The sequence below is a fragment of the Anoplolepis gracilipes genome, chromosome 12 (genome assembly GCF_047496725.1).
Source record: "Anoplolepis gracilipes chromosome 12, ASM4749672v1, whole genome shotgun sequence".
Classification (NCBI taxonomy): Eukaryota; Metazoa; Arthropoda; class Insecta; order Hymenoptera; family Formicidae; genus Anoplolepis; species Anoplolepis gracilipes.
Genome location: NC_132981.1, coordinates 10,769,285 through 10,792,691, shown reverse-complemented (window position 1 = coordinate 10,792,691; position 23,407 = coordinate 10,769,285). Strand labels below are relative to the sequence as shown.

General features: G+C 33.6%; 1 protein-coding gene across 2 annotated transcripts in view; it reads right to left on the bottom strand.

Annotated features, from left to right (window-relative positions):
- LOC140671576 (uncharacterized) overlaps positions 1 to 23,023 on the bottom strand; it is a 128,797-nt gene extending 105,774 nt beyond the window's left edge. Inside the window, exons 1-2 of one of the 2 annotated variants that reach the window (XM_072902982.1) lie at positions 22,971 to 23,023; positions 22,355 to 22,553 (exon numbers count right to left, since the gene is read on the bottom strand). The gene's annotated coding sequence lies outside the window, so the exon portion shown is untranslated. Of the gene's footprint in view, positions 1 to 15,043; positions 15,275 to 15,783; positions 15,896 to 22,354; positions 22,554 to 22,970 lie in introns of those variants that run through there. The other variant, XM_072902981.1, reaches the window with a different exon arrangement.
- Positions 23,024 to 23,407: the final 384 nt, after the last annotated feature.

The following is a 23,407-nucleotide window of genomic DNA, read 5'->3' as shown; positions in this document are numbered from 1 at the left end:
AACCGCTGACGAGGGGCAAAAAATCGAATGCGAAAATCTGCAAATACCCCTTTCGGTCCAGTCAGTCGGACGAGAAAGGAGGGAGCCTTCAATTTTCAAGCGAGATTTATGATGGCCGTTCGAGAAAATTGAACACGGTCCCGAGAATCTATAATCTACAATGGAGAAATGGATGCGCGCCGCGCCGGCGAGATAATAATCTACAGTGGACTTTATGTTGCCGATCAATAACGGCCATCGGTGGTATTTATCCCCGGGGTACGGGGTAACGTTATATCAATTCCGCGGACATTCAGGTATCAATTGGGGAACTTATTGAAAGTTTTAAGTGAATTTCATAATGCGGTTAAAGTTTGCCGCTTGAACGACGGCGTTTAGTCTGCGGGAGACAAGTAATTTTCTCCAAGATATGGCTTTCAACGCGCAAAGGGGAGGAGGAGGAGGAGGACGAGGAGGAAAAAGGGCGCGTAAGTTACAAATAAATATCTTACAGAAGAGATCTCGCTAGAAATACGACGTTGTCTTTTAATGAGAAGCCGTGTAGAAAGTTCGGTCTTTGGAGGGATTAAAGACGACACGAATAGTGGATTTAATTCCGTGTATCTCGATTAAATTATCGATTCTCACATACATTCTGTAAATACGAATGTGATTGTACGTGTAGACGCAACAGGCTACAATGTTACCAAAGTACAAACGCTTTCAAGAAAATGTTCCATTTAAACACCGATCGATCTTTCTTCCGATACTACTTTTTAATTTTGCGAAGAGACAGAGTTTTTAAAGAGTTAATCGACGTTGTGAAAAGCGATCATTTTCGGTGGACAAGAAAATCAGGACATTTCCGTTAATTTTATGGATTTCCAAGAAAGGACTTGTTATCTAACATTTGAACGTCACGATATAACGGAGAATAGCATATCACGTTTCGTCGTATCTCGCCGATACGCAGATCTTAGTACGAAGGGTCGACCGTTACCGAATCTCCGTTGGCTGCAAACTACCCCGCGGCGCTATTAAGAGCAAGACAACAAGCCCAAGTTCCGGTTTCTACAGTTCGAGAGCTCGTACTTGGGGTCACAAGCGTTCGTGAAATCGTTTCGGCATTGTACGCGAAATTAATAATCGCGAAGCGGATAATATTGAGATATACAGCTGCACCAAATAGAAGCGCCTCTGGGCTCTGCATAATTGCCTCAACTAAAGTGCTTCTCTGGTCGCTGTTCATGATCCTGCGGACGAGATTCGATGAGATTTTCATTCCAGTGTGCGATATCAGAATATGGTAGAACCGTTTATGTCTCTCCCTCGCAAATTCCAATTTTCTGGATGGTGTCATTTTCATCGACTCAAGATTTTTACATCACAAATTATATTTCAAATATGCAACTATACACATTTTAAAAACAGTGATTATTCCGAAATAATTCTATATTTTTTTAAATCTATTAATAATGTTTTTTTAACTCGGCCGTATGATTTGTGATTGATTCGATGATTTTAAATTACGGCGCATATAAATTTATTTTATATCTTAAATTTTATGAACAACAATATATTGTTTTATATTCGTGGATGCTCGATTATAAGTATATGTGCAAATATCACGAATGTGTCTACTTTTTTGACAAATGTATTATTTATTGCAACGTTCAGTGAATAATGATTCTTTGATTGATGCAAACAGACGTGTCTAGATAGCATGTATAGTAGAAAAAGCAATATTGATCTACCGTTGCAAAGTTTGACCGGAAGAATCAATCATATCTGGCATGTTTGCTTCCTACAACAATTGGAGCATGTTGTGATTATAACCACATTAATGCATTTTCACTTTTCGTATGTTTAGAGAAATAAAAAAAGTAATCAAACACATGTAATAAGATTTAAAATAATCGTCAAAAAAATATAGTTTGCCTAATTCTTTCGAATATGTTATTACTTGTCGAAATTTTTTCGTTACTTTTCAATTTTTGCCTATTATTTTTTAAATCTTACTTTTAATTTCAATTCAATTCCGATTTATTGTTGCAAGGATTTTTGCAAAGAGAAATGAAATCTAAATATTCGATAAGGATCCGCTTTAAGTGAATATATAACAGTCATGACAGACGGTCTTGCCTAGATTCTGTGGACCGGAGCAGAAAAAGAAGTCAACGCACCATTCCTACGATTTTATTTTTAACCGCGATGAAAGGGGAACCATCGAGCCTCGAGCCATCTCATTAAGCTCACGAAACGTCCGTTTTTTTTTACGCCTCTTCAAGGATGGCGTCTTTATCTCGCGAGGTTAGTGCGACGATAAAAGCAGCCCGCGCAGGACTCGCGCCATCTGATTCGTTGTAAAAGAGTTGTTTAGAAAAGAAAGTACTTCGTTACGTGGACCATTGTAGTCGGCTCCTTTCAAGAACGGCACCGTTAACGACGCCGTTTTTCGAACGGCTCGATACGGACTTTTAAAATCAAAGAACGACGCAAGATTGCTTTCTGCGATGATTACATAGTCCTTGCATACTCGTAAATTTTTAAGTTGTTATAAAAATCCCATCGAGAGAGAGAGAGAGAGAGAGCATTTTTGTAGAACGCAGCACTTAGATAGATGATTGCACAATACGAAAAAAGGAGCTTTCAAAGCTTGCGATTCACGCATTAAAAGCTTCGGAAAAATAAAAATTTAAATACACGCCAGTAATTCCACGAGTTGAAAAAGTCAGCAATTTTTAAGTCAAATAATTTTCCCAAAACATAAAGAGAACGAAGGATTTTAAAATTTTAAATCATAGTTCCAACTGTCTTCCATCAATCCCGAGGAGAACAGTTTTCAGCATTTTACGTGTCAGAAAAAGGCAGCTAAAATTTTTAATATAATAATTTAATATTACAAAATAATATATTTCTTAATTACGAGGAATAACTTCAAACGTGCTTCATTCTTGTTGAAATTCCAGGCAAATTTTCAAATCCGGAACATATTTTGCATCAAACTGATTTTTCAGCTTCTGGATATATTATTTATTTAAAAAATGTCTACTCTCTCTCTCTCTCTCTCTTTATTTGTAATAAATCGTCAAATGGAAAATATCTGCCATTAAATGCAAAAGCGCAACGTTGGTACATTTTGTAACGTATCAATATATTAAAGATTAAGAATAGAGATAATAAAGATAAATAAATAGATGCATCATTGATGTATTGTTTACGTTAATGCTACAAATATCTCTTGTACGCTCGATAACCTCGGAGAAATTGCCTGCAACCTGCAGTTGCGCTTGGTCTAAACACGCTACATCGCCCGTGGCGAAGCAAGTAGCGCACGAAGCGAACTTAAAAATTCTTGCAACGTTTGAGATGCGGGCGCGTAATGGACCGTAATTTCTACTTACTACAGTCGATTACCTTATTGTGCACTTGTTGCTGTAGCCGCGCTATTTGTTCCTACTGTTAGCATACCCCCGCTAAAATAATCCCGCGATAAAACTCATCGCGATTCTTCGAGGATCGTTCGCCGCTTTTATTCGCTTCGCGCAATGTCCGCGCACGAATACTAAATTAAACGGTACGGGCTTAATGGTCCGCGACACGTTGTAAAGCGCTTTTAATTCTTTACGCCACCGCAGGAACAGTCGGATTACCATGGGATGCGATCTGACTAACGACGTGGTACGTTCCAACGAATACAAACGTTCTAGCCGATGTTTGTTGCGGCAAATTCGGAAATACTCGCGGGACAAAAGGCACGGAACAGCTGATAAATGATTCGCATTAAAACCTGCAAAACTAAAAATCCATTCGATACGCAATTTTTAATTTGCCGGACGAGCGGATAGCTCGCAAGAAAAAGAAAAACACACATTTTATATTCCGAGAAACAATACATTTCGACTCTGTGAATGGCTCGGTGAAACGGAACCGAGTGTTTGCTAGAGAAATAGCAAAAGGAAAAGTATCGTTCGGTAAACAGATCAAAGTGAAATATACAACTAGTTGCGCGCCAAAAAATGCATTGTTGCGCGTGACTTTTAATTTTCCACTTCGGATAGCAAGCTATAACGACGGGATGCAAGGGTCGCGATCGATATAAAGACATTCTTAGCATCCTGTGTGTATTAAATGTGTATTAAAGAATATAGAAGAAATTATTTGACTTGATTAAAACATTTCTGATTAACGTGTCAAAAAAAGCTGACTACTTCGATACACAGAATGCAATGTTATAACATTGTCGATGTACAGCTTGTGAAAAATGGAATTTGTTTGATAAAAATATATGAATAAGAGCGTGTTCGACTGATATTTTATATGAAAAACGTGATTGGTTTAAAAAACATAACATACATTGTATATTGAATATTGAGAGATTGCGAGAAAATATCATATCGATACAAGTAATTGAGGTCGAGTAATAAATCAATTGCATGGCTATATTCACGTAATTTATCGTGGACGCATATCGCATTTTGTAAAAACGAATATATTTTAGTTGTCTTGTGATATGTTGGTGATCGGTTTTTATCTGCGACTTGATAATTATGCAAATTTTAACTTCAAATAAACTTAAAATTTTTCATTATATAATATCTTCCCTCATTATATTATATCTTCATATATAATTTATATATGTATATTACATATGTATATTACTTTGGAATTATATCATATAATTATATTGTATAAATGTATTGCTGCATATGTGTATATTTGCTCAATCATTTGTACAGTAATTGAACAAATAGACAATAATATTGTAATATCAAGAGCCATTTTACATGTTTTCTCTTTTCATTTAATAAAATCACAATTAATAGAAAAATATTTTTATTACATGTATTTATATATCAATGCAGATTGCGAATCATTTACGAGCGAGAGAAGCAGCGTACTGTGTAACGGCAAAAAAAAAAACAAAAAAGATTTTCTTTTCCAAATAGCGTAGTTGACATTTAAAGCCTGTCACTCTCTCGCTCCTCGACTCCGATTGTTCTCGCGAGATGTAGACGTTGCAATGTCGCCCGAATAGACAACGATCGAAGGGTTGCCGAGTTTTCCCGTCATGGAGCGAGAGAATGAAGGGAAGGTCGCGCTTCTTACACGATTTCTTACCGGCCCGCTTCCATTCGTCTTCTCATCTCCCACAGGGCTCGATTTTACGGCCGCTCTTTCTCTCGCGAAGCTCAATCTTTTTCGGTCCCTCTCCCTCCCGATGCACCCTCGGAAAATTCTTACTGCGGGGAGAACTTTAGATCTGCAGTTCTTTCATTTGTTAACGTCCGCCACCGCGCAAGAGAAACGGCGCATTTGGATAATTTTTTTTCTTCTTTAATCCGCGAAATATTAAGTTCCTCTCCTCGAGACGTCATTGATCGATGATGATCTCGATAGTTATCGAGATGGTTAATTCGCGATTGTTGATACACTTGGACGCTTCGCGAGTAAGAGTAATTAATTTAATATAGTTGAGCAAAGTATGAAATTTCGACGTTAACGAAGGCGTTACAATGAAAAGAGGAAATTGATGAGCGTCGGAAACGAGCTGATTAAATTAAGGATGATTTTCGATTTTTATTTGAGAAACTTAATATCGAGGAGGATTGATGTGACGTATAATTAATAAATATAATATCTTTGACAATATATGATGCGCGCATCAATTTTCTTTACATTTTATTTTTAACAAATATAAATTGTAGAAAAAGCAATCAAGAAAATGCTTCTTCCCTTCTTGTATTTCTTAATACACTGTTCAAAAAAAAAGCAGAAAACATTTTTTAAATTGATCGCGACTTCCAGAGACCGTATCATTGCTATAAAACGATGAAATTGCTTTTACTTTTCTAATAAAGCGAATGCATGCTCATGTGTATTACTATAATAATAAACGCCATAAACACAATGAATGTACTCTGATCGTTCTCTCTCTCTCTCTCTCTCTCTCTCTCTCTCTCTCTCTCTCTCTCTCTTTCTTTCTCTTTCTTTTCTTTTATATTTAGTTTGACACATAATAACGTTGAAGTAAGAAAAAGCAATTAGAAGAATATGAATGTATAGTACTGGTTATTATCGTATATATTCTTATGCACTCAAACGTAGTGTTTTAATGAAATAACGGGAAAAACACGCAAGGTGAAAAGTACATCAGATAACGTTGCAAATGAATAAATTATTCCATATTCTTTAAACAGATGTATCAGAAGCACGTACTACTAAACTTTGCGTAAATTTTACATTTCTTTTTTTCCTAAAATGAGATAGAAGGAAGAAGATGAAAAAAATTGAACAATGAAATTCAAAAATTGAATTAATGAAATGTATTAATTTTTTAAAGAGCAAAAAAAGGTATAACGCTCAGCGTGAGCGATATATCGAATGTATGAATTAGATGAATGTATCCACCAATATTTAGAAACGTCGATCACGTATCAAGGCTACGTCGTCTAATTTATTACCGATCATTTATATACCGTGGGAGTCAATTTGTCGAGCCTCAATTGACGAACAATTAAGTAATTTGTTCCGTATAATCACTTGATAGCACATTGGCATAAAAGACACAAGGATTTTTAAAAAGCCATAATACTTTTTTCCCATTCGTCTCTAACTAGTTTACTTATTGCGTCTGATTGTCTGAACTTGATTACGGTTACATTCAAGCGTGTGTTTTTCCAATGTATTTCGCTTCGCTAACTTCTTCACTAAAAAGAGAATATGTATTGGTGAACGATTGAATAATCAACTTGTGGAATAATGAGAAATTAATCTGATAAATCGTTACGGGAAACAGTTGTGATGCAAAGAATTTATTTAAACTTGATTACATATTTATATATATAAAATTATAATATTTATTTAGTTGTTATTGCAAAGTGAAAATATGCAAAATATTATATTCGTCACGCATGTTGATAGTAAAAAGAGAATATTGTATTTTTAATTTAAATGATTTAGTTGATAATATGTTGATAACGTGATATCATTTCATTGCATAATTATACAAAGTGAAGTTTTCTTAGTAAGTAAATGTGTGCTGATTAGAGAGAACTATAAGATTATAGTAGGAAGCAGAGAGAGCTTTGGTGTACCACGTCATATTTCCACGTTATAAATTTACGAAATGTCAACTTTGCAAGCTTATCACATTTCACGACTTATTTGGTATTAAAATTCTCTAGAGAACATTATCTGTTCCAATACACAATAACAAACTAAATATTTATTAACTTCTCCGAAAATCCTTACATTCAATGTATAAGATTATGCATTGTACTGCCAATTGTTATTGCAAACAATAAAATGCGAAAATTTCTTATTCGAGTTAATTTATACTGTTATAAAGGAGAAAGAAGAATGTAGTCGTTTTATCATTTTTCAGATCAAAACGAATACTCAATATACATATCTATCTTGCTTCTCAATGTTTCAGATAATCATAATATATTGTCTTCAATTTTTAATATTTATGTATATACATATAACAAATTTTGAACACATTTCATACTAATTTTCTACAGACATGTTGCACACCTTTGTAACGCAAACGTATCTTTCTTAATTTGCATATCTTAACCTTTCTCTCTCTAAGAGTTACTTTTCTTTGTCAACTTGATTAACCCTTGTAGGTCATATATTTTTTTGCTTCATTCCGGGTTACATATAGGTCTTGTCGCAGTTTTAGCTATTTCAAAGTGTGCTTGAAAAAATCTAAAAAAATTATATATATTCCTTGACATTTGTAAAAAAATGATCATATACAACAGTTAAAAATATCCCATTTTATTGTTAAAATATCGATAAGAAAATGACCCATATGTGACCTTTAAGGATTAAGAATGCCCTGTCCAAGTAGCTAGTAACTTTAGCAAGGCAGCAATGCTGCCAGGTGCAGATAACGAGTCACCCTGCCCGTCTGGTATTGAAGGAAATAAGATCCTTCTATTTTCTACGTTTCTCCATTCATGAGTTTATGCTAAGATTGTCAAGATGGACTTTTGTGAAACGAATACTTGGAAGCGATTCTTGGAATAATAAAAAGAACTTTTCATCATAGATTGATAAAATACTATTATATGTTAAAGTAGTGTAGAAAAAATATACTCAAAGCAAAAAAGATTTATTTTACCGTTACGAATCTGTTATTGAAATATAAGTATTATTCAAATTATTACTGAATCGAGTTTATAATAATACTGTCAAATAAGCTTGCCAATAAAAGTTTTAATGTGTTTAAATATTTCAAATATTTTAAGACGAAGCTATAAAAAAAGAAAAGCACAGATTTTTCTTTTCCGAAAATGCGTATCAATGTATTATCCAAATCGGTAGTAAAAAGTTTAAACGACAAGGATGCTTTACGGACCGTTGTTGAGGAATTGCAAAAGAACATACAAAATTGTTTTGAAATCCGGGTCACAAGAAAAGTATGCAAATCGGTCTCTGGCTTACGTACCCTTCGAGGGGCATTGAAACATTTTAAGAGCAGATTCTCCATCTTGACAGAATAGGCGATAGAATCAAGAGCGATATATCCATCCATTTGCACATTATTTAATCGAAAATATATTCTTTTCATTACGAATATATGCTGTCTAAAATTATACACAAGGTTGTTATATTGATTAAACGTAAGGTTGCACTTGATTAAATGCAACGCGTTTACATCTCGCCGCGCGATAGGGTAATTCTATCGTAAATATGAAACATGACGTATGTCATATTATGCTAAACAGATGCAATTTACATGCCACACATGTGTTATTAAACTAAATAGAGCAAATTTTACAAAGCAACATGTTACTTTGTCATGAATTATGATACACGTTTACGAAACCGCATTGTAACTCTCAACATTATTTTAAACGTCAGATACAATAATTCTAAAATTCGACGTTACTTCAATTAAATGTTCCTTCAACGTTCTCACGTTCAATCGCCATTAAAGCTTTCTCAAAACCTCTCTCCTCTTCTCTCTCTCTCTTTTTCCCGATGCTATAAATATTTGATTAAGCGTCAATGTAGGCTATTTCATTAATTAGGCGACACCTATCAGTTGTCATTCGTCATTTCTTCTTCTCCGTGTTTTCTCGTAATTTTAGTTAATTAACTCGATTGATAGATTCAAAATATTTGTTACAAAGTGTATTCGATAGTACGAAATTAATCCCAGTAGAACTCATTTTATCGGAGTCACGTTAATAGTCTGCCGGTATCGTGTAACAATGTCATAAATTAATCCCGCAATCGTTACGCTATTTTCGACCCACGGTCACGGAGATATAACCATAAACGGAATATTGTGACGCACACATCCAATGCGTATCCCTAATTGAATAGACATACATGTATGTACCTAAAATTAGAAACAATAAATACGCTCAAAATTATGCTTTCTCGTATAATATCAGTATATTATTATTAATGTTATAACTTAAAACAGAGCATAATAGAAAATAGTGTTTTATTTTAATAAATATTTAAATTTTAATCAAAAATTATCTTGCAAAAATTGCGTTAATGATTTCCAAGATTAAATACAAGCAATGATGAAACTTGTAAAATAACCAATTGTAAAGTCGCAACTGGTAATCTCTACTATTATTATTATTATTATTATTATTATTATTATTATTATTATTATTATTATTATTCATGTATAGTGTAAAACATAGAACATGAAGCACGATTCAATACACAAATTGCAGAAAATTTCGCTGGAAAATATTCGTTCGTATACAAAATTGCGAGATATGGCTTATCAAAGTATCATCATATTTACAGATTGCGTGAACAATGAAAAGATGGAATATATCGTGAGTTACGATAATGTCACCGATTAAGAATCATGCAATAATGCATCCGACGATATGCTCGACAACATATTTTTGACGGAAACCATATCGTTTGGTGATCAAATATTTGCACAGTGCGAAACATCGATCGCTCGTGCATTTATAACGTATATGGCACAACATATAATATTGTCGATACGGATCGAACAATAATATCTTTATGATGAAAAAAGCAATTGATTCTCCTTTTACGATCACATATATCACGTATATATATATATATATATATATATATATATGTGTACTTATATATATGGGAGCCATAAATATACATGTCGATTTAAATCCGTCCTTTGATATTATTACAAGGATATAAGTAGTTTTAATGCTATTATTTTGACAGCTTCATTTTTTTTATCAATGCACGCAAAACATTTAATCAATTTTAGACCAAAAATGTGACAGCTTTAAAAATAAATTATATTATATAATTAGGAACTTTTTATAGAAAGATATTTCGATCATATTTTGTAGGTATGTGTGTGTAAAAGTACAGGCCATAATTTTTGGTTTATGTCTTCCCCGCTTGAAACTCTTTTAATAAATAAGAGAGATGAGTTTAAAGAGTTGCAAGGGTCGAGCGGCCAATAAACAATTTAATGACGTTCGTGCGACGTGACTCCTCCGCGCTCGAATTTCCCCATCAGCGAGACAGGGTTAAGCCGAGGAACGATGCGATGTGCATCTCGACCGTTGTTTGGCTCTCTTTCCTCCCCAGCCCGACATGAAAAAGAAAGGAAAACGCTCGTGAAAAAGTTTCACGGGCTAAAAGCAAACATAAGCCGCAACCTACGTAGCCGGCAAACAATTCCGAGGGAACTGCCGCCGCTTGGGCCATTTGCATTACTGCTCAATCCCTTTGAATCCGTAGGGTAAGAAGTTCAGCGATATCTCGAAACTCGAGGGAAATATGCTTATAGCGGGGAAAACGGTGATCGGTCGACGATGCCAAGGCAAAATAGAGCCCCTTCCTCCGCGTTTCGTCGCGATACTCGCCGTTGTATCCCGTTGGCGTTTCACCTTCGTCGACGATCGAGTCGTTCAAACTTCTTATATGTCTCGCGGTCGGACGGTCGTAAATGTCGAAGCTCCTAATCAATTTGGTCCATACGAAGCTAAAGCTTTCTCTTCTCGTCCCGAGTTGCCCCGCGCCTCTCAGAAACGCGTGCGCGTCTTCAACTACTAAAAAAGTCAAGCCCAACTTTTCTATGGCCTTCGCTAAATTGCTTATCGACTCAGCATCTTTTCCGCGAGACCGTGGATAGTCGAAACAGACTCGATAAATTCGGCTCGATGGTACATCTCAGCATCAAGCGAAATATTATCAAGTGATGCGTAGAATTCGTAATGATAATAGAATATCGCAAGTACATGTTTTTAATCTTACTCGGACATATATTTTACGCAGTTGCTTGTTAAAAATACACATACAACTTGATTAGAATAACGATAGCTAAATTCAACAAAAAAAAAAAAAAATTGAAAAATGTTCTATGAAAATGTTACAAAAGTTTTTCTAAAAATTTCGTAAAAAGAGAACAGTGCTAGTTCCGCGACCAAGTTTGGAAAAGCTTTATAAAAAAAATACCCATGTGAAATAAACGTAATGCAAAAGATCCCTCACACTAAAAAAATTTGAAAAAAGTTTACCATTGCGAGCAAAGAAAGAAATACTATTTATGGTTTTGAGTTTCGCGATTGACGGATAAGGCGCGAAATCGCAATCGCATAGAGAAAAGAAGAGAAGGATATATATATACACATATATATACATATATATGTATATATGTATGTACATGTGGATAAGAAGATGGAGGCTAGAGCAGCGGCGATCGACGTGTGACCAAACTGGCCGGTTGCCAATTTCATTGCGCATTAGCATGGAAATGGTCCGTGATTTGTGATCGCAGTAGCTTCGATCGCGGACGCGCGTATATTTTCGATGCACGCGCAAGAAAAACGCGCGCGGATTCTAACGCTCCGCGCTTCCTATGGACAACAATAACGAAGTTACACTAACGCGCGAGAGGCGAATGAGCGATGCCCAGGGTCGAGCTGCAGACCAGAGGCAAACACATCAAGAGTTGTGAGGATTAACCGAGAGAATTTATGAGCCCTCTTTCGCGCGAATTGTATATCGACTTGCGAAATACTGAGAGCCAGCGAGTTAGCCCCGCGGTCGAAAAAAAATCACTACCACTCTCTCGATGCACTCTCCTAGAAGAGAATCGGGAAAATGTACATTATCGTGAATAAAAACGCTCCTCTGACGATTTTCATGAGCATTGTATCTCTTCACGATGGGTGTAATATAAAGAGGATCATTACCATAATGGAAAAGTATTTCTACGAAACGTTTTCTGGAGGCAACTTTCGCCATAAGTACTTTTGGTGTAACGATAAATTAGAATTAAATACCGTAAAAGCTGTAATAGTTGGACGATAAAAAGTGTCAAAAATAAAAAGTGTGATATTGATACAATAAAATTTATATTTATTACATACGATTGAAATAAGAAATTTATGCATTTTATTTCGAAAACTATTACAAATATCTAAAAAGTTTTTGAATTTTTTTCAAAAATTGTAGGAGAAAAAGTTCGCTCATAAAGTATGCAATATGAAGTATCCAGATTAAACGTTAAAATCAGAACAGAGACGTTATAAATTAACACACAACTTTTATAGTTTTATAGTTTTGATTATTTAAAAGACAAAAGCAAGCGTTCAAAAGAGTGAAATTAATGCCTCTCTAAAGCCTGAGTTTCGATTAAAAAAATGTAATGATTATTGCCTCAAACATACGTGGTTCCAAGTAATTCTTTATCAACACATTCTGTCGAAATAAAAAAATCAATAGCCGATATTTCTTTGCGTGACGAACATAACTTATGTGTGCACCTCCTCTTCCCGGGATATAACCGTACACTGTATATATCTCCCGAATAAGGAAGGAGCGCGCGTGTGCGCGGCGCAAACATAAGAGAGGAAGAGAGAAGAAGAGGAGAGAGAGGGAGGGTAGGAGGGAGGAGACAGGTCGCGAGGGGATAGTTGCGATGGTAAAAGAGAGAAACTCGCATCTCGTCGCGGAGGCGGAGGAGCCGAGCGAAAGCGATCGGTATGAATCCTGTATCGTCGAGCGTTCTACTACGAAGTCTCGTCATGTTCGGCACGAAACGTGGAAGATGCGGGGGAAGGGGAAGGGTGGCATACCAACGAGCTCTCGCGATATCTCGTACCATGGACCACACTGGCGCGGCGTGGCGCGGCGTTTCCCATCCTGCTCATCCGCCGACGTCTCCTCTAGGAAGGATACGCGACGAAGGATTCGCGAGCAAGAGCGCCGGACCCGCGTTGCTGGTCCGCGCTCTCTCATGCGCTTAATATTAAAACCCTTTATATGCCCGCGAACGTTCCATGCTCCACCGACCACATAGATTTACATAATAAAAGAACGCAGCGCACAGAAAGAAAGAGAGAGAAAGAGAGAGAAAGAGAGAGAGAGAACACCACAAAAGGACCTAGCGAATCCCTGGTACTTGAGAGCTGCCCAGCGCGTCTAAGTATAAAGTTTGCGTTGCAAAGCTGGCCGACTTTTACCATCGGGACCAATCGTACCGAGTTTGCCGCTGACGTTATTGTTGTGGTACTAACAATAAGTCGCGACGTCCGGTTTTCGTGTGTATATATATATATATATATATATATATATATATATATATATATATATATATACACAGTATATCGTCAAAATGCTCGATCATGTAACTACATTTTCTAAGAAGCTTGATTACAATGCCAAAAAAATATCAAAAATCTAAATTCTTGACAAGTTAAAGGTTAAACTTGAAATATCTCGATAAAAAAATTAATGTTCTTGGAAAGATTTTATTTGAAATTTTTGGAAAACAAAAAATTTTAAATATATTAAATAAACCTACAGAAAACTAACTTATATAGAATTAAAAGGAAATACGAAAAATGTACATAAATACATGTTGAAATAAATTCTCGCCTTTTGGTTAAATGCAAAATATAAAATTCAATAACGAATATTTTTGCATAAAACGCAAAAGAACAATTAGAAATTTAAGCATACATTTAAGTGTGCACAATGTTGAGCTAAATAAAGCTTTTTTGGATTCTAATTATTGGCAAATTATTCTTTATCGCGAAACGGTACTTTTTTAATCTTATCTTAAACAGTACTGCAGTATTTTTTTTACATAAAGATAATCACTAAAAGTTTTAACTACGTATATACATAAGTATTTTAAAATATATATATAATTCTTTCTAGTTTTCATATGCAAATATACCTGATTCTGATTTAGCAAATTATTTTTTCTCTCTCTCGTAAAAAATCTTAAGAAATACTACAATATTTATATTTTTAACTAAAACGTAGTATTAATAATTGTTCATTATGTATGTGCATACATGAGCAAGAATTTCGGATTATAATAAATTCCTGTGAAATCTTTTTTGCAAAATATTTCTTTTTAGTTTTTTAATTTATTATCTTGAAGTTAAAATAATCCTATATCAGTTTGATGTACAATAGCGGCACAATATTAATATATGAAATATAAATGTAATTAAATTTAAAAAAATGTTTAATATAATATATATATATATATATATATATATAAACGTGTAAAAGAACTTTTAATATTATATTTAGAAGATGTATTAAAATTATACAAATTGTTTATATATAAAAAAATTAGATTTTTATTTATCATATTAAAATAAAAGTTTAGATAAAAGTTTGTCTAAATATAATTTTGTGGAAATTTTTTAAAATATTTCTGTAAAAAATGCGAATGAAACATTTAATAGCGTGCAATAATAATTTTTTTAATATTTTATAATCATTATTTTTTTTAAATTCAATTTTAACTATATGAAACATTTTTTAAAATTTAATTACATTTATATTTCATATATTAACATTGCGTCGCTATTGTACATTAAACTGATATAGGATTATATATACATATATAAATACATATATACATATATAAATTTAATATATTATGAATATTTAAAAAAAAATGTCAAAGTATAAAATGTAAAATACATTATTTTATATGCATTATATTCTGTAACAATGTGAAATGCAATACATTGCGATAATAGACATAAGCGAGAAATTGGTTCCACAAGTAATAAGTAATATATTAAATACGTAAAGTACTCACAGTTGTTCCGCCATCGTCCACTGCCTTCCTGCAGTTTCTCCTCCTCCTTCCTTGTTTGTTCTCTGTTGGTCTTCCCACTCGCGAAAACACGGTTAATTACAATTACGCGCAAACTAATCAGTAGAATACAATGTATACGCGATACTTTGCGCGACACTCCCGACATTAATTACGTAAGACGACCTGATCCGCACGACGATTCACACGTTACTTAGCGTGGCGACACTATATCTGATAATAAATAGTAATTATTATTAAAATTCTCATTTTGGGACAATTGTTATATTCTTTGCATTATAATATAAATATGAATAGAAATATATTAGTTAAATTAAAGAAAAAAAGATTCGTGAACTATCAGTCAGATACAGATTGTTCGTATAATAAACTTTTATTGAATGAATTTCGTGAAATACGATAAATTAATAAAATAATGTAGAAACGTTTGGTGATGCGAGATGCATTAGAATGCAATAAGGAAATATTTTACATTTGAAACACAACAATCTAAAATAAAACGATAATTTTTAATGTCTATTTTTGCGTCTCGATTCTTTCTTGAAATGTATGAATCGCGCGAACTATCTGTTTTAATAATCATAACCTGGATAGAGAATCGTCAATATAGTAAATTAATCGTAGGTCTAATAATCTCTAATTGTTAGAAAATTTAATCGCGATATCATAGTACTTATTGCCATCAAATAATTCAACGCACACGGAGCGGCTCTCAATGTTACCTTCTGACTCGAGGGTCGCCGCGCAAATGACGACAAGGCCACGGAATGTAAACACCAGCGCGTTATACGCCACATAAACGTCGAATAAAGATCGAATTCCTTATTGTCATAAAATATTTCACGCGATATATATAAAATATATAAATGCGAAATACTTTATTTTCTGAAAAATCTAAATTAATGATTAATTAATTAATTATTAACAAAAGATTGATATCATTGTCTTTCGATTTGAGTCGTTCTATCCTGTTACGTTATTTCTGTTAGTAATAAATAATTATTCATTATTAACGTTCTTATTTTAGAAAATATGATTATTATCTTGCATTATTATATAAATACGAATAAAAATATACTAGTTAAGTTTAAGGAAAAATATTCGCGAACTATATATATTCAGAAATATAATTTGTCGATTGTTCGCCGATTTTTAATTTTACGATTTTCATTGAATGAATTTCATGAAATATGACTAATTAACAACGAATCATCAATATAGTAAATTAATCGTAGGATTAATAATCTCTAATTGTTGGAAAATTTAATCGCGATATCGTAGTACTTGCCATCAAATAATATAACGTACACGAAGCGGCTCTCAAATGTTACCTTCTGATTCGAGGGTCGCCGTGCAAATGACGACAAGGCCAGGGAATGCAAACACCAGCGCGTTATACGCCATATAAACATCGAGTAAAGGTCGAATACTTTGTTATAGTTGATTCGTTATCGTCACGAAATATTCACGCGATATATGTAAAATAAATAAATGCGAAATACTTTGTTTCTTGAAAAATCTAAATTAATGATTAATTAATTAATTATTAACAAAAGATTGATAACATTGTCTTTCGATTTGAGTCGTTCTACCCTGTTACGTTATTTCTGTTAGTAATAAATAATTATTCATTATTAACGTTCTTATTTTAGAGAATATGATTATTATCTTGCATTATAATATAAATACGAATAAAAATATACTAGTTAAGTTTAAAGAAAAATATTCGCGAACCATATATATTCAGAATTATAATTTGTCGATTGTTCGCCGATTGCTGATTTTACGATTTTCATTGAATGAATTTCATGAAATTTGAATAATTAACAACGAATCATCAATATAGTAAATTAATCGTAGGACTAATAATCTCTAATTGTTAGAAAATTTAATCGTGATATCGTAGTACTTATTGCGATCAAATAATACAACGCACACGAAGCGGTTCTCAAATGTTACCTTCTGACTCGAGGGTCGCCGTGCAAATGACGACAAGGCCACGGAATGCAAACACCAGCACGTTATACGCCATATAAACATTGAATAAAGGTCGAATACTTTGTTATAGTTGATTCGTTATCGTCACGAAATATTCACGCGATATATGTAAAATAAATAAATGCGAAATACTTTGTTTCCTGAAAAATCTAAATTAATGATTAATTAATTAATTATTAACAAAAGATTGATACCATTGTCTTTCGATTTGAGTCGTTCTACCCTGTTACGTTATTTCTGTTAATAATAAATAATTATTCATTATTAACGTTCTTATTTTAGAGATTGTGATTATTATCTTGCATTATAATATAAATACAAATAAAAATACAATATACTAATTGAAAAGAAAAATATCCACAAACTACATATATTCAGAAATATAATTTGTCGATTGTTCGCCGATTGTTGATTTTACGATTTTCATTGAATGAATTTCCTGAAATATGACTAATTAACAACGATGTACATGACTAATTATAATGTACAAACGCTTAATGATGAGAAATGTATTTGCAAACATCATTATGAAAACTATCGTATATCTCAAAAAAATGTAAAACAATAAGTTTTAATTTTTTTTGTTCTTTTTCGAAGTATAAATCGCGCTGTATCAGAATTGTTAAAATATATATATATATATATATATATATATATATATATATATATATAATGTATTACAAAATATTCATTATAACATATAGAATTAACTATCACACTTTATTTATTATTATTAGTTATTATTATTAGTTATTGTATTTTTAACTTAATCACTCGCGTGATTAATTAAATAATTAAGTCCCACAATAGCTATTTATCAAAGCAGATATTTTTCACTTTATATACTTAATAAATATTTAATATACAAAGTTAAAATTTTGATATTTTGATTTTGTATTTTACTTATCTTATATATGGCCATATAATTGTAAATTCTCGCTTCAAAAACTCTCCAAAATTTTAATAAAATTTAAAAATTACGTAACATGTTATGAAATGTAAAACAATAAATTGTGCTATATAAGAGGAAATCACAATAATGTGTTCAAGTGGTCTACCATTATGCGCGTACATTGCAACAATAACACATCCGTGGCATCAACATATTTGGGGTTTGTGTCATACCCCGTAACAAGAGAGAAATGTATAACAATGGAATTCTCGTGGCAAAACAGAAAACGCCGATTGATGAGGGGACTACGCTCGTTTTATATTTTCTATCTGTAGGTTGCTTTCGCGCTGAGAGAATATTGGAAAATCAACTGATCCGTTTCATTTAATTTTACTAGCTGTGAAACATGTACGTTAGATTTCCGACGAAATACCAGAAAATGAAAGTGCATATAAATTGACGAATAGTCAAGATAGAAAAAATTATTGAACGAGAAAGCTATAGGATGTTGCGGACAGTTATATTCCCTATAAGCAATATTTTTTTTTTTCACATGATGAAAATATCGTCCCCTCGCTTATAATTTACAATCGCCTCGACATTTTTGCTTATTAGCAATTTATTTTTAGTTGTATATAAAAGAGCAAATTCCAAAGTAAAATTCCAAAACTTCCACCATAGATATTAAAAATTTAATCTAACTCACAATTTTGTTAGTTGCAATATTAAAATTTCGATAAAACGCGTATTGTATGAAGAAAATCATCCATTCTATATTAATCGTGTTATCATTTTTATTATAATCGCATATTTTAGAAAAGCAAAAAGATATAAAGGCAGCTCTTTTTTTTATATATTTTCGATCGTTAATGCGTCTTCGCGTTGAACGTCGAAAAAGACAGTCTAGACCATTTCATTTAATTCGTCCCGAGTCGAATCGGCGCGGAGAGTGCGACAGGTGCGTCCGTGATGAAATTTCGAGCGACGAAAGCCCACCTTCCTCTCTGCACGAGCTACGGCAGCTGCTGGAATATAAATTCCGTGCGATCGTTCGCGTGCGTCACGTCGTATGTGTGCTAAGCGCGAAAAGTCCGACGTCTGGCCGCCGTTGTTCGATCGCGCCGGCCGCGGCCTCGGACAGCGGCTGTGCAACGAGCTTCAGTGACTTAAGGGATTACATGACGTGGGATTACGGAACACATGCAAATAATTCAAAGTGCTGGATAATAAATTCCGACGCGAGGCTTGTCGCGCAACAAAGCGCCGCACAAAAGAAATATGATGTGCAGAATATCCGAGGATACCTCACTTACTTACGTTGCTCTGTAAACTTGATAGGAGATCCTTTGCAAATTTTGTCTTTCTCTTAACGACCATCTAATTAGATGTTCTCATTTTCACGATATTTAAAAATCTTTAACATAGCATATTCAGTTAATTAAAATTCTTATCTTATTATATCAGTACTCACTTGAAATTAAATCAGAATTATTATTATTATATTACAAATATTATCCGCATTTCTGCAGTTTAGTTTCTTAATTTTTTATTGTTTATAACTCAAAAATTTTATTAAATTTAAGAAACAGTCAGATCAATTTGTATCATAAAGGTGAATTTGTTAGAGAAATTCTTTAAAAGTTAAAATAAAATAAAATGAAATATACTAATATATATATATATATATATATACATATAGAGAGAGAGAGAGAGAGAGAGAATAATTTCACAGAATGCGTGTTGCGAACGTGGTTTGCTACGAAGAGCAAAATTGCGTTATCTCTGTTTCTTTCTTTCCAGGGATGATATTTGATTTACCGTTCAAAACTCTGTACGTTGTAAATTTCCAGCTTTGAGAATTTATTGTGTTAATGCTTGTTACAGAGAGATACGTTGCGCGCGTGCGTGCAACCCTAGCGCTCTCACAGGGATATTAACGTGTCGTGTTCTCCTGGGAAATTTTTTCAAAGTACCATATACATACACCCACGCCCGCCTGCCGTTCGTGAACCATTGAGGGTTGTTATGTTTGTTATTAACTTCCAATGTCGGCCTTTGAGGGACACCGTCGATGTACCGTATTTCAATTACGGCGGGAAAGGTTGGACCGTGCATTCTAGCCAAATTGTATTATGCGTATTTAGGAGTTTCGCCGTCAAATACCTAATGTTTATTAAAGGCATTTTGCCAGTATATATGTGTACTTCGTGACTTTAGCCGATAATAACTCAAGTACGAAATGCAACAACGTAATACGTTTAATGTAACTCGTACGAACGATTTGGCACAACTGCAATTGCACTTTAAAACTGAAATTATACGATTACTGTTTTTTATCCTTTGAAAAAGGAAAACCTTGCATTAATTTTATTAAAATACCAACTATATACTCCTACATTCCTTCATTATATTCTTTTGAAAAAAGAAGCTTTCTTTTTTTAAGCTTGTTATATATTAAAGTATATATAATCAAGCTTTATTGCGACAAAGGAAGAGAAATGTTTCTAAATTATAAAACTTTGCAATAAGTATCATATCTTTCCTTATAACTTGATTAAAAAATTAAGATTATTTTTTGTAAAACCATGTTATACAATTTTTAATGTTTTAAAATTGCATTTTTTCTTTCTAAGTTTATTTATTATTTAGAATGCTTTTAAGATTAAAAGATACGATCACAAGCTTAAAGGAAAAAATCTTTCATTTTTGTAATATTCATTGGTTTGATTAAATAATATATTTTCTCGTGCAAAACAATGTTACGTTATTACATATTACTATAAAGTTTATATATATATGTATATATATTTTCTCCTCGAAAACTGCTTCTTCTCCGCTACTTCTCATAGACTACCGTCGTTGTCGAAGCTATACTTAAACTACCGAGCAACTGCTCCCAGCACTTATAATTACTTTACGCCAATTAATATCCCCTCGAATAAGTTCCACAACTTGCAAACATTTTGTATATACCACCGCGCTTTCTCCATCGCCCCGTTCGCTCATTTATTCTGCAACAACGTCTAGCGTCCCGCATTGTATCTCTTTTACCGAAAACTACCGTTCACACATTCGCTCCAATTTAGGAAAACGATCGAGAAGACGGTCGAAAACCAAGACGGTAAATGTATAAGCTTATTCTGAAGAGGAATACTAACGCGACTCGGTAAATAGTACTACGTACAATTGTAATTTCTTACACAAAATATTGCTGTGAAATTCACAAATTATTATTAATTATTCAGAGTGTTGTTATTGCAGTCAATATAAAGTTGAATACAATCTGCATCAATTTTCTCGCACTCTTTGCATAATATTAATATTAATCGTATCAATAATTATTGTGTTTATTGATTAAAGCTGTTTGAATGAAATAATGAACAAAATGAATACAAACCCACATATCACATAATAAAGATAAATCAAATCTAAAGTTAAAGCCTAGATTACATACGGTCCAACGATTACGATTAGTTGTATTTCACGTATCTAATATATATTTTAATTATGTATTTAACATAGTTTTAAACAGTATTCGATTTCTTATCGAACAAGTTAGTGTTTTTATTTATGTATGTCTTTGAATTCGAATAAATTGTCATTTTCTAAATAAATAGATAATATATTGTGTGTGCATTTAATATAAATCTTTAATAGATTCAATTACCAAAACAGCCCGAAATAATGTAAATTTTTAAATCGAGGAAACTATTGCATAAGCATTGTTAAAAATAAAATTTGTATATATTTATGATTCATAAATAAAACGTTCGTGATATTTGAAGAATTCGAGATATTTACAGGAAGCGTGGTTAGACAGTTTCGTGTACATATTATCTTGTAAAGAGAGCAGATTGTAGCATTACATACAGTTTCTAATATTAATCGACCTACGCTACACGGTAAAAAATTTTGTGTTAAATTTAACATATTTCTCGCGTTCCAATTTATCCACTCTAATTTCAATGTTAATTTAACAGAAGGCAAATATGTAAATAAATAACACAAACAATATGTAAAAAATTAATACAAAAATGTGAATTAGTGTAAGATTTACTTGTTATTGTGTTGTTTTAACTTTTAGAAATTGTGAATATTAACTAAAAACTGCAGAAAAATAATGACAGTATGTTATATTAACATAAGAGTATGTTAAAAATTTAACACAAAAATTTCTACACAAGAACATTTCAACAAAAATACAACAAAATGTTTTTTACCGTGTATTATCATCTTGATAATCAAAATTAGCATAGCAAGAAGACGCGCGCACCAAGTGTGTAACAACGCGCCTCTTCTTATGTAATTTTAAAATTGCTTTGATGTACGTATAGCAGCTACTCCGACTTTCTCTCGCTACGTTAATATCCAATTATCGCTACTTGCAGGCTGGTCCAACTTACCGTGGAAGACACTTTGCCGAAACTTGGCCCATACACGGCGGCCACGGAGTGCGTGAGAGTTTCCGGTGCACGAGCGTGTAGTGGTACAATTGGCCGCAACCTCCGTCCGTGGCATCTAATACCGAGCGGGTTGCTCGGTAGACTTCGTTAATTCAGAATTAATACCTCGGTCCGTGCGCCGTATTCCCTGGACTTGAATCTGTAAAGGGCAACGCGGGGTCAGTAAGATTTGCGAGGATTTGAGTGATCGTTAAAATCTGACTTCATTACGCTTCATTGCAACTACGCGAGCGCGAGAACATAGATTTTAATTTATGCCTTTTAATATTCGGTCTGACCGCGCTCGCTAGAGCGCGATATTTCGCGCAATGGCAAATGTTAAATCGTAAAAGATAGTATACCGTATATAACTTCGGTGTAATTTCTGCGCGCAACGTTTTCAGGACTTGCGCGGCGCGAAATTTCGCAATTATTAGACGACATTTATTCTCACTTATCTCGAAAATAAATCGCAACTCGGATACGATGAGTATCAAACGATTGAATATCATACTGTAATTATAACTACAACGATCGCAATATCAACTACACTACTATTAATTATAGAGAGACCTACCTCCTTTCGTTCTTTCGTTCGATAGCGATATTGAGACTGTATCACAAACGTTCCGACGCAGCCGCGCGCGAGGTAATGACGTAACCACCGATTTGGCGGCAAACGGAAGAGGACGCTGCGGTCCGGTTCCGAGATTCCTTGTGCGCGAATCAGAGGCTGTGTTCTAAAATTCACTGCCGGTACTGCCAACATATCGCCATCCTTGTTGTTCGCTGAATAGTAGACAAAGATGAAAAGATCAAAGATGCTGGTAGTACTGACAGTGAATTTTGGAACGCAGCCAAACGTGGCTGCTACGTCATACTATCGGAACTTTGGAATCGAACTAATTCTAATGGAATCACAAGTAAATCATGTATCGCGCGCGATCGCGTCGGGATATTTGTGTAATTATTAATCGTGATTGAGTCTCGCGAGAGTGTTTAAAGAACGAAATC